The sequence below is a fragment of the Mustela nivalis genome (assembly GCF_964662115.1).
Source record: "Mustela nivalis genome assembly, chromosome: 6".
NCBI classification, from domain to species: Eukaryota; Metazoa; Chordata; class Mammalia; order Carnivora; family Mustelidae; genus Mustela; species Mustela nivalis.
Window position 1 is genome coordinate 48671300 of NC_139025.1, and position 11512 is coordinate 48682811.

Consider the following 11512-nt stretch of genomic DNA (forward strand, 5'->3'; position numbering starts at 1 on the left):
TATAATACATCGCCTCCTGGACGTGCCCACAGATGGACCTGCACACTACCGCCAGAGATTTTGAATGTGGAAGAGGGTAAGAAGCATGGCCTTCGTGCCTTTAACCCCAGATAATTTCCCCAATATTGGCTTCCGTTGTGGTTGATGACCCAGATGCCTCAGTCTCAAGTCATTTGGGCAGGAATTTCGGCTTCTAGCTCTATAGTTACCACAGTTTCACTTGTCCTTTGAGAGGTGAGGGAAGGAACTGTTCACATGTATGTGGACTGCTCTCTGCCTCCGTTTACCTCTCTTTAAAATGGAGAGAATGACTGACCCAGCACCCTTATGTCTGCTTCTTTGGAGCCCTGCAGGACAGTTGAATGGCCACAGAAAGGCATTTTGTGATCTCCATCAGGCAGAGATAGAAGCTTTCTGTACCCTCACTGAACTATTTTTAAAGTCAAGGCTGGTCTTGCCACATATTTAATAATTCTGATGTCAAAATACCATTGTGGCTTCTCTGACTACCCTGCATGACCTCCAGGAAGGGCTGTCTGTCTTCTCTTGGTTTCTGGAGGGCTGGTGAAATATTTCCTGTGGGTAATTGTAGGAGGAGCCCCAGTTTTGAAGGACTGAACAAGATAAAAAAATTCAATACTATGACTAGTAGCTAGTACAGAGTCCTTATAAAAGGCCAGGCATTCTGCCGAACATTTTACACACATTATCTCACTTAATCCTCAACTACAGCCCTTATGAATGAAGTGTGACGAGTATTCCCTTTTCACAGAAGTGGAAAATGAGGCTCAGAAAGGTTAAAGAACTTGCCCAAGATCACCAATTTGCTGAATGAGGGAGCCGGGATTCAAACCCACATCCAACTGTCTCCAGGGGTGAAGCTCTGATAAAGGGGGCTGTTATCACAGAGCACTGTCCTCATGAGCTTGACCGGTCACCTCCTGCTGCCTGGTAGTTCCCAGTGTGACATTACGGCCTGCTGCAGCTCAGGCCAAGGACAGCCCAGGCACCACCGTCCTGGCTCTCAGCTGAGAGGCTCACAGCTCCCATCAGATCGGGGACTGCCTGACCCAGCCTGACCAAATTAGAGCAAGTAATGGGTGTGACATAGTTTGACATGTACATTGTTAATTGAACCCCATGGGAGATGATTTTAAATAGAGACAAATACCATACTGTGAACTATTTGGGTTATGAAGCCCTTATTCTCTGACTATTGCAGGCGGGTGGGTCAGGGAGGGGAGAATTGTGTCATGATAAACTGAAAACTCCTGAGCTTGTCCAGGGTCAGGAGAGCAGCAAGCTATCTGGACTGGGAAAAATCCTTCCTGGACGTTTCAGGGATCTGTGCTCCCTTCCTAGCATTTTATCCCCCAAATGCTCCCAAGCCCACATTAGGAACCACTGCTTTCACCCATCCTCCCCCCGACCCCCAGAGACTTCCTAGCCAGGGAGACCCAGAACCCTAATTGCAAAGCCAGTCCTGGTCAGACCGCAAAACAGGCACAGCATGACGTCCCCAGAGGCACCCCCACCCCACTCTCCCTTCCTCGGTCTCAGGAAACCCGACCTACCCAGGGGCCTTGCCAAGAGCCCTACATTGGTGCACCCTTTCTGGGCATCACCCTATGCCCAACTGCTAGTCCCTTTCCCTTGTCACTAGAGAGACTTACCTGTCTTATTTCCCAGGCCCTCATGCTTGTTTTCTGAGTTTTCTAAAGAGTCTGGGTACCCACATCTGCTAGGGCCGCCAATCATAATGGCTTAATATGTGCCTGTCCTCTCCGGCATGACCTGCCAGCTGTACGACACACCACTAGCACCTAAGATATCTATGTTTGGAAAAAAACAAAATAGCACCTAAGATATTATCTACGATTGAATCAGTGAATGAAAGAGCAAAAGTTGTCGGGAAATCGGATGCCTTACCTCAAACCAATAAGCCGATTACTGGCTTCGAGGAGAATAGAAACACAATTGAGAGCAAGAAAACTTTGCCTTTTCAAAAAGTCCTTTAAATGACACTCCTTTAACAACACTAGGTGGTGACAATGGCCAGGAGAGGTGTAGGACATGTGGTAGCCTCCCTACATGCATTCCCTTTTTTTCTCTCCCTCCCAACAAGGTCCCATACTTCCCCAACCGTGCTATTGGGAGGAAAATCCTTGTTACAAGTCTTTGAGTGGACCATCTAGAGGGTCTCATTGTCCTAGCCTTCCTAGTCACAGTGATTGGTTTGGGGATCCGGTCCAGATACAAGAAGACTTTGCCAAGAGTTTCAGGGACCTTGTGGTCTAATGTTAGGTGAAATTGATGTCTTCACTGACATCCAAAGACATTGGAACTTCATTGAGTTGTCTAGCTACAATATTGGGCCTTATCTGAAGCCTACCTGACCTCTGGACTTCTCAATTACATGAGACAATAAAACCTATTTTTATTTAACCCAAATAAATACATAACCCAATAATATGTAACTCCTTGGTTACTTTTTATGCCTGAGCTCAGAGAGAAAGACTGTATTTGTCATTTTAAATCACCTTGTCTTAAAGCTTACTTAAATATACCAAAAAAACCAAACAAATAAAAAACCAAACAAAATAAACCAAACCCCTAATTTTTCACTCTTAAAGGCTTCTCAAGATTTCTAGACTTTTGATATTCCAGGTTAATGAAGAAATAACAGTGGTTTCAATAAGGTAGAAGCCTATTTCTCTCTCCCATAAAAGGCGGCTGGGGTCTGGCTGGTATGGGAGCTACAATGTTATCAAGATTCCAGGTTCTCTTGTCTTTCTGTTCTGCCATTCTTAGCCTATGATTTCCATCTTCACATTCACCTCATGGTCTAGTGTGGCAGCTAGAGCACCAGCCATCACACTGATCTTCCTTTTCCAGAAAGGCACAGGGGGAAGGGAGAAGGGGAAAAAGTGAGTACATCTGTACAGTAGCACCTCTTAAAGAACAGAAGACCCACCCAACAGCTTAAACTTATACCTCAATGGCCATCCCAACTCTAAATGTGACAGATGAATGTACCATAGAGCTGGGCACATTGCCATCCAAGTTAAAATCTGTTGTGTTACTAAGGGAAAAGGTGAGTGTAGATACTGTGTCAGCAAGGAGCAGTTTCTGTCCTACCTTACTTAAACAAATCTGACTTTTGTGCTCAGTTCTGCAGCCTGGTGCCTGTTCCCTCAAGGAAATCCCCTGGTTCAAGCGGCAATAATTCTTTCCATAGATCCTCAGCAACCCCAGCTGGTTCCCTAGCCCACCTCCACGCAGGACCCTCTGACCAGCATCTTCTGATTTATCCAGTTAAGCATTCACTAAGCACCTACTGTCTACCTTTAGACCACATTAGTCTTTCATTGGAATCTTAGCTTCAGCTGAACTCACAGCACACTTGGACTTCTCCATCAAGCTCCAGTCAGACCCCACACCCCTATGCTAATTTATTCACCAGTCTTGCCCTATAGCTGTGTTCTTTCCAACACAAGCCTGCTCTTCGGTCATTGGTCTATAATGTCTGCTGGCATTAGTGTTCTCAGTCCTGTGGCTGAGGGCCTTGTGGGCCCAGAGCAGCAAGGGCTGTGGTCCACAGCAGCAGCTGAGTCAAAGCTGAGTCTCTCTGAAACTTCATGGACGATGGGGTATGATTTTTCTTGGGACAGGTGACTGGGTCAGGCCAAGGCAATGATTTTCAGTTCTCCCAAGGCCCTCTGGCTCCTTATGGTACATTTTAGGCCCCAGTGACAGCACCGTGGGCCTCTGTTAACAATGGACAGCACAAACAAGGTGAAGCCAAGTAGTCATAATGAAATGAGTTATTGTCTTGTGAGACACAAAACATCTGCTCCTTCCTACCTCACCTGCACAAAAGTAGAAAAAAATCAGAAAAATCAATGCTATTGCTAACAGAACGTGTTGTGTTGAGTCCTCATATAAAGACTACCTATCAGAAGCATCTAGTTCTTTCGCTTGAATTTTACCCATTTGATTTTAATTATAAACTGAAAGCTATTGTAACTCAAAATCTTACAGTCTATTATGTCTTTTCACGTGGAAACATTAGGCAGATGTGAACAATTATCCCCCGTTGGATTTTTTTTTTTTTTTTTAAGTTAAAGTCTTTGGGGGAACAGCTAAACTGTGCTTTGAATGACTGGTTTAAAACAACCTACAAGTGGATCCCAACTGGAAATGGGAGGAGGAGCCTGGGAGGCAGTGAAGGTTGGGGGGCAGAGAGGGAATGGGTCCGCTGGTTCCCCAAGGAAGTGCCCCTGACCCCACCACTGCCCCACTATCACCCAATCCCACCTTGCCCTCGCCATGCTGCTCTGTACCCCCTGAAATACTGACTTGAGGCTGGATTGTATTAAAAAGCTCCTGACTACTCTCTTTCATTACTGAAAGCTTGTGGCTGAGGCCCAGCTGATAAGCCTGTCAGTGAACCCATCCCCAATGTATTGAAGCCATCAAAGACCCTTCCATTTTGTTCATTTTGACCACCTATTTGCCTACACCTTATGGAGGAAGAAAACAAACCAAATCAACATTGCTGCTGATATAAGAGTCCTGGAGGTAGAAAATCTAAAATTTGAACATCTGTGAGTATTCTAATAAGACCACAAAGGGTTTTGTTTTAAACCCTTGTTTGGAACCCTTGTTTGGAACCCTGTGGCAATCCCATGCAACCTTCAGACTCCAAGCCTTTGTCCTCAGTCCTAGGGAAAGCCCAGAGATGCGTGATTTCCTTGCCCTTCTGGGTATGAGAGCCCAGAGGCCCCCAGCAGAGAAGGGCTTGAACTCCTGGCCGATGTGCCAGGAAAGTTGGGTGGGCTGGGGCTGACCAAGCTCTTTGGTGTGGTGAATTCTGTCTGCAGTGTTTACTCTGTGAGAAGGAGCACTTGAGAAGCCCTGAGCCAATAGGACTCCCACACGGCCACACCCCTGAGCTGCCCCTGCAAGGGCCCCGGGGGGCATTCACCCAGGCCAGGAGTGAGGCAGAGGGTGTTGGGAGGAGCCAGACTTGTAAAATCAGCTTGTACCCAAGGCTCCAGAGAGGACTCACCTTGGGGGGTGGGCAGCAAAGGGAGACACCCCGTTGCTATGTACCACATCCCTAAGGTCCAGGGGTTACTGAAGGAAGAAGAGCAGGATGAGACCCGGAGGAAGAAAGTTGCATTTCCTCCAAGCCAAGAGAAACAAAGACACATTCTGGTGAAGGAGTGAAAAGGAGACTATTAGAAAACTGGACCGCAAACCTGGTCTACCCTTGGTAGATGGTTTCCATTTTGGGAAACACTGCTGATGGAAAGTCTCGCACCTCAACCGTCCTTTCTTTTACGGCTGTGAGGCCTTCCAAACCTTCCCTGCCCAGGAGCCCTGCACCGTGGGAGTGTGGGCAGTGCCTGTCCCATGCCACAGAGCAGGAGTGGCAGATATCAAGCGGCTCCTAGGGGCTATGGTGAGTCCCCGCCAGACAACACAGGGGCTGCTGAAGGGCCTGGCCACCTCAGACCCGCCATCCTTGTAACTTGTGAGGAAGGGCTACATCAAGAGCCCTTGAAGTAAGTGCCTGGGGGTACCTCTGAAGCTTATCTGAAGCACTTCCCCAAGGAGCTCCCGGCTACCTTGCCTGCTGTGGTCTGGGTGTCCCCTTCTCCACGCCAGGCTCTGCTGTCGTCATTTTCCAGAACACTGAGCACACTCATCTGCTGGGCTCAACAGCCCTCAAGGTGCCAGAAAAGCTCATCCAGGACCCATTCTGGAAGCTGGGTGGCTTCTCTGAAGCCTTCGGTTCCCCTCTCACAGACTTCTCCGGGCTTCAGCAGGCTCTGCACCTGCCCTCATTCTCCCCAGCCCCTGGGAGCCTCCCCCCGGGGGCAGAGTAAGGACTGCATGAATCATGGGAAAGGAGTACTTCGTGAAGTCAAGGCCATTGCAGATACTCCCTGCCCCGCCAGACTACTGAGTTCGTACCCTCGAGGCCCGCCGTGAGAAGGGCAAGGAAGCCAGCTGAGTGCCCAGGACATCTGCTTTCACCCATTTTCCCCGATGGGTCTCAAAAAAAAATGTGCCTGGTCTGGGTATGTGATGGAATGTCCTAACCATGATGTGGTCTATCGTAGCCAGCAACCCTAGTTTGGGAACCCATTCCAGGCAAACCTGCATGCAGACAGACTGTGCCTGCATGGCCTGCAACTAATGGGTTTCTAAAGGTCAGCAACAGTGCTTCCGAGCACCTCTTGGGTGGAATGAACTTCATGGCTGATGGTGTCCAAGCTTAGCCACGGTCCCCCTGGTGCTGTGACTTTCCAGCTCACACCTGCCTCTTCACCGCTGCCTATGGCTCCAAGGGAGAGCCATTCTTCAGAGATCATGCCCCCAACACCGTAGAGGGGCCATGGGAGGGCTTCTATGACAGCTATTCATTCAAGACCCAGTCAGTGCCTGAGAGGGTGTGTGACAATGGCTTTGAAGCCACTAAGATGTTCTGGAGGCACAGGTGGACAGTGAGGGCAGGACCCTCAAGAGATGGGCAAGGATATGCAGAATATGATGGGGGCTGTGGTGACCACCATAGATGTACCACTAGGTTTGGTGAAGGATGCAGCCCAGCTGGCCTGGCTGGGCACTGAGCAGGAGCTCCAGCACAGACTCTGCTGCTGGAAGTTTAGGGGCAAGCTTTCCTGCGGACAAAGCTTTTGTGACAAGTTCTCTCGTGACCTCCAGTCTGTCTCTTCTGGAGACAAAATCATCCCCTCTGAGTCTGTTTCAACTTCAGTTAAAACCCACTGACTTGGGGCGCCTGGGTGGTTCAGTGGGTTAAACCTCTGCCCTCAGCTCAGGTCATGGTCTCAGGGTCCTGGGTTCAAGCCCCTCATCGGGCTCTTTGCTCAGTGGGGAGTGTGCTTCTCCTTCTTTCTCTGCCTGCCTCTCTGCCTACTTGTGATCTCTCTTTGTCAAACTAAATAAAATCTTAAAAAAAAAAAAAAAAAACCACCCCACTGACTTGAGGGCGCCTGGGTGACTCAATCAGCTAAGCATCTGCCTTAGACTCAGGTCATGATCATGGGTCCTACGATCAAGCCCTGTGTCAAGCTCTCTGCTCAGACTCCCTGGGGAGCCTGTTTTCCCCTCTACCCTTCTCCCCTGCTCATGATCTTTCTCCTTGACTCTGTCTCTCTCAAATAAATAAATACAATCTTTAAAATAACAACAACAACAACAACAACAAAAACCCAGTGAGTGACCTTGAAGCTCAGCTCCCTCTTTGAGTCCTTCACAATTACTTAGGTTCTCAGAGTTAGAATTCTCATTGAGGTAGGTCCTCCTTCTAGTCACCTCTTGTGCTGTGTGTCCTCTCTGCTCATCCTGGGGCCACTTTCCCATGGTGGGGGTGGGGGGAACAGATGACAAGCCAGGGTGCACCTAGTGGTAGACTTGAAGCCACGAATTCCTCAGGGAAGTGAACAGTTCTAGCAAAGGGGAATGAACCTGAATCTGTTGCATTTATAACCAGTAAAAATAATCTATACTGGTATCACAGACAGAAGCTACTGTCTGTGAAGACTTCTCCCAGTCTGTCCCCAGCACAAGGATAAGGTGACTGTGCCAGCAAGTCTGACCCACAAAGCTGAGCCATGTCTAGAACCACCATGGTTCTAGTCACTTCTGTCTTCTAAACCTCTCTTTTCCTTGTTTGCTCCCTTCATGCCTCACAGTTACTTGGGGGGAAGTGAGCGTCCCAGGCACTTCCTGCTTGGAATAGCCTGAAGGAAACCTATGGCTGTCCTCCAGAGTTAGACCCCAATTCCTGGCTTCAGCCTGTTTCATTAAGAGACCACCCAATATACCACACAGGTCACTGGAGTGGGTGGAGATTGAGGGATAGGGTCCTCAGTTCTGAGAAGTCATCACGCAGGTGACTGATGCCTCCACACCTAGGGAGAACATGGAAGGAAACAGGCCCTTACTGGTAGTGTGTCCTGTTTGTGGATGCTTCTGTTTGCCTGTCCACTCAGTGGTCCCAAAGATCACACCTTACCCCCAAGCAGAGCACCTGCTTTTCTCCCCCTCCAACCCTGGCAAGCCCACCATCTGCTTAGGAGTATGGTATTATAATTTTTATTGCTTATTTTGAAGTGAGTTAATTCTTGGTTCCCAGATCATGAGAAATCTTCCAGGGAAACAGAGCACAGAATGGACTGTTAGTTTTCTTTTTATTTTTTTAAGTATATACAAATATTTCAACAGATCATTAAGAAAAATTTGTAACTCTCTGGTCCTTGCAAGAGACATCAAATGAGCTTTTGTTTCTCAAGAGCTGGGATGTCTATATCTAGCATGACTAGAAGAGACTGTTGTGCTGAAATCCTGTCGCCGTGGTGGATTTTATCTTCAATGAGTGACAACAACAAATCAAAAGCAACATAGTTCTCTACTGCACTAGCAGGTGGGCAGAGTTCCAGGGAGTTGTGCAGTGGTCATTCCTAGTGTGGCAGTCAGTGTGAGCCTTGAAATGTGTTGGTTCTTCTCACTGCTCCATTCCTGCCTCCTGTGGACCAGGGACTGAGGCTGAAGTCTAGCGCTGTTTGTTATCAAATTCACCATTGTAAAGGAATTTTCCTGTTGGGGAAGAAAACAAACCAAAAAAACCCAACAAGCCAACCTGACACCTTATAAGTTTATTATATTACAGGTTTAACCAAGGAGACTTGACTCTAGATTCAGAAACTTTGTCAACTGGGCACCTGGGTGGTTCAGTTGAGTGCTGGACTCTTGATTTCAGCTCAGGTCATGATCTAGGGGTTATGATCTCAGGATAATGGGGTCACGCTCCCCCCCAACCCCAGGTTGAGCCCCAGGTCAGGCTCTGCACTCAGCAGGGAGTCTGCTTTTCTCCCTCTCCCTTGCTCACACATTCTTTCTCAAATAAATAAATCCTTTAAAAAAAAAGTTAAGTTAATCTAGTCATCCCTTTTATTGAAACTGTCCATATATTTTTAAACCAAATGACTGTGATAGTACATGATTTAGGGCTAGAAGTGTTCATCGTCTTGACAACCAATGGTACCGGTGAATGGTCTGAGGTCTAAGACGCTCTACTACTCTATTGAGAGACAAGGGAAGAAATCCCAGAGGTGGGCATTGGCATATGTCCTCTCTGCTTTTTAATTTCCAACAAAAGACAGTGACCTCATAGTTACAAACATTTCCCCTATATTATTTGGGTCAGACAGAGCTTCATTCTTCAGAGAAAACAGGCAGCATAAACTAAAAAGAGGTGCCTTTGGCTGATAAGTCATCCAGTCCTGGGCATCACGGACTGTAGTGAAGACAGGATCACTGCAGAAAAACGAGAGAGTGGGAATGAACCTACCACCCCCCTACCTGGTCCCCTACCTGGTCCCCAACCTGGACCCCCACATGACCCACCAGTACTCAGCCCACCAGTTCCCCTGATGTGTTTATCAGAGGACATGTCTTTTTGGAGTCCGACGAGATACACGAAGGAGGGCAGACACTGAAACAGACAAGGCTTACCTTGGAAAGGTCCTTGGAAGGAGAGTTTACCCCGGGATGACCTTCACCTCTGTCTTTGAGTAGAAGATTGGCGGGGCCTGGCAGCCCTGCAGCCTGGGCTTCCTTCCAGGACTGCAGCACCCCTACAGGCAGTTGAGCAATGTGACCCTGGCAGCGAGGAGCCCTGGACAGGCCTCTGAGGCTGGGGAGCTTGACTGGTACTTCACCGGGGAGAAATGGCACTGTCCCTGGAGACACCACGCTTGCCTTGACTTTAAGAGCCTCCCTTTGTTTTCTCCTCAGGTATCCCACCGCCTGATCTCTTCTCCCCTTCCTGCTATAGCATTTTGCTTAGAGGACCCTGAGCCAGGAGGCTGGGAGGAGGGGGGGGGGCGTCTATAATTTTACACAAGCAATATAATGTGTGATGTTGGATAAGTCACTTAAATTCTCTGTGCCTCAGCTGCCACAATTGTAAAAATGCATATTATAATCACATGACCTGCTAGGACTGTTAGCAAGCAGTCACTGAAATCCTCTCAAAGAACATTCCCTGGTTCCCCATCAGAGCTCCATACAGGCTAGCCATGGCTACAAGAAGCAGGGGAGCAATCTCTTCCACTGTGTCTCCTTCCTGGATTTCTACTTCAATAAAACAGACAGTGGCCTCTCCAAACTGAGCAAAGATGGTCAGAAAGTGAAAGGTCTCACCTGGTCTTGGAATCTGTCCATTCTGGTGGTATCCCCAAGGTATCAAAGGAGGTTTGCATGTGTGTGTGCCTCTGTGTGTGAGGGTCTCTGAGTTACACAAAGTCTCTGCCCACACGGTAAAGTTTTATGGCAATGGCAAAAGGCAGAATCAGGTCTGTTGGACTGGTAGGGCTCAGGCTTCAGGAACATGTAGATAAAATGTAACTAACGTTATCTTGGTTCAAATTCCTTTTTTGTGACTGACTCCTGTCTCAGTGAACCTTTGCAGGGTTTCTGTTTGTTTTTCTCTCAGTTATAGCAGAGAGGAAAATAAGCACATCCAGATCTTCTCACGTGGAGATAAACTGATGCCAAATTAGGTCTGTGGAGGCCTCATTTTGGCTTCTCTGGTCACCACGCTGAAAATATTTTCATGCACGTTGAAGACAGTCCATTAGCTCTTGGCAAAGAGAATTAAGTTTCAAAGCTGCCCTTTTCTAACAAGCCTCCCCTTTCTCAAGCACGAAGCCTTGCTGAAGGGAGGCTACCCCCCATTTATGGAGAAGAAGGGCACACTCCATCTGCAATTTGCCCTGTCGCGGCCCTGAGATCCCTGTACCTCCACGACGCCCCTGAACTCAGATTTGGCTCAATCTTGAAGCCCCAGGTATGCTGCCCAGGTCAAAACATCACCCTCCCTTTCCGAAGAGAAGCATTTTTATTTGAAAAGCATATAGTATGAACTTTGGAAAAGTAGTTTACAAACTTCTTTGCCTCTGGGGAAGGCATGTCCATTCACATCCAAAATTTTCCCTCAAATGCCTCCTGTGCTGCACTGACTGAGCTAAACTCAGGAACAACACAACCGAAGAGGAAACAAAGAAGTTTCACCCTCCATCTGTTAGAGTGAAAATACAAGCCCCAGTGATGTGGGGTAGGCCTGAATTCTTACTGGGATCCTTAGACTGGTTCCTGGGAGAAAAATCCAGTAAGTTTCTGGGGTAGTACCTAACCACCACTGAGTGTAGATTCCTTGACCTACATGTGCTCTGAGCGAAGCCTCCTTCGCATAGGGAGCGAGCACTGTCGCAAAAGGTGCTGAGGTGCTAAGGATCAATATTCACTGGCAACCAGCATTTCGGAGCATGGTTACCATGGCAACATTGTCAGCCCCAAATGACTGTCATGAGGTGAAAAAAGCCTCTTAAAATAAATGAAACCAGAAAAAGTATATTTATAAACCTCTTACCAAACACCTATCTGTTCACAAAGTAAGAAGTGTTCTTTAAGCAAT

General features: G+C 47.8%; 1 protein-coding gene across 8 annotated transcripts in view; it reads right to left on the minus strand.

The window, feature by feature from the left end:
• Nucleotides 1-10422, minus strand: part of LOC309866997 (uncharacterized protein) — a 33237-nt gene extending 22815 nt beyond the window's left edge. For 6 of the 8 annotated variants that reach the window (XR_014312914.1, XR_014312917.1, XR_014312918.1 and 3 more), the window contains exons 1-3: nt 10240-10422; nt 9550-9671; nt 7860-7946 (exon numbers count right to left, since the gene is read on the minus strand). The gene's annotated coding sequence lies outside the window, so the exon portion shown is untranslated. The remainder of the gene's footprint in view (nt 1-7859; nt 7947-9549; nt 9672-10239) is intronic. The other 2 variants (XR_014312916.1, XR_014312915.1) reach the window with 2 other exon arrangements.
• Between the last annotated feature and the right edge of the window lie 1090 nt (nt 10423-11512).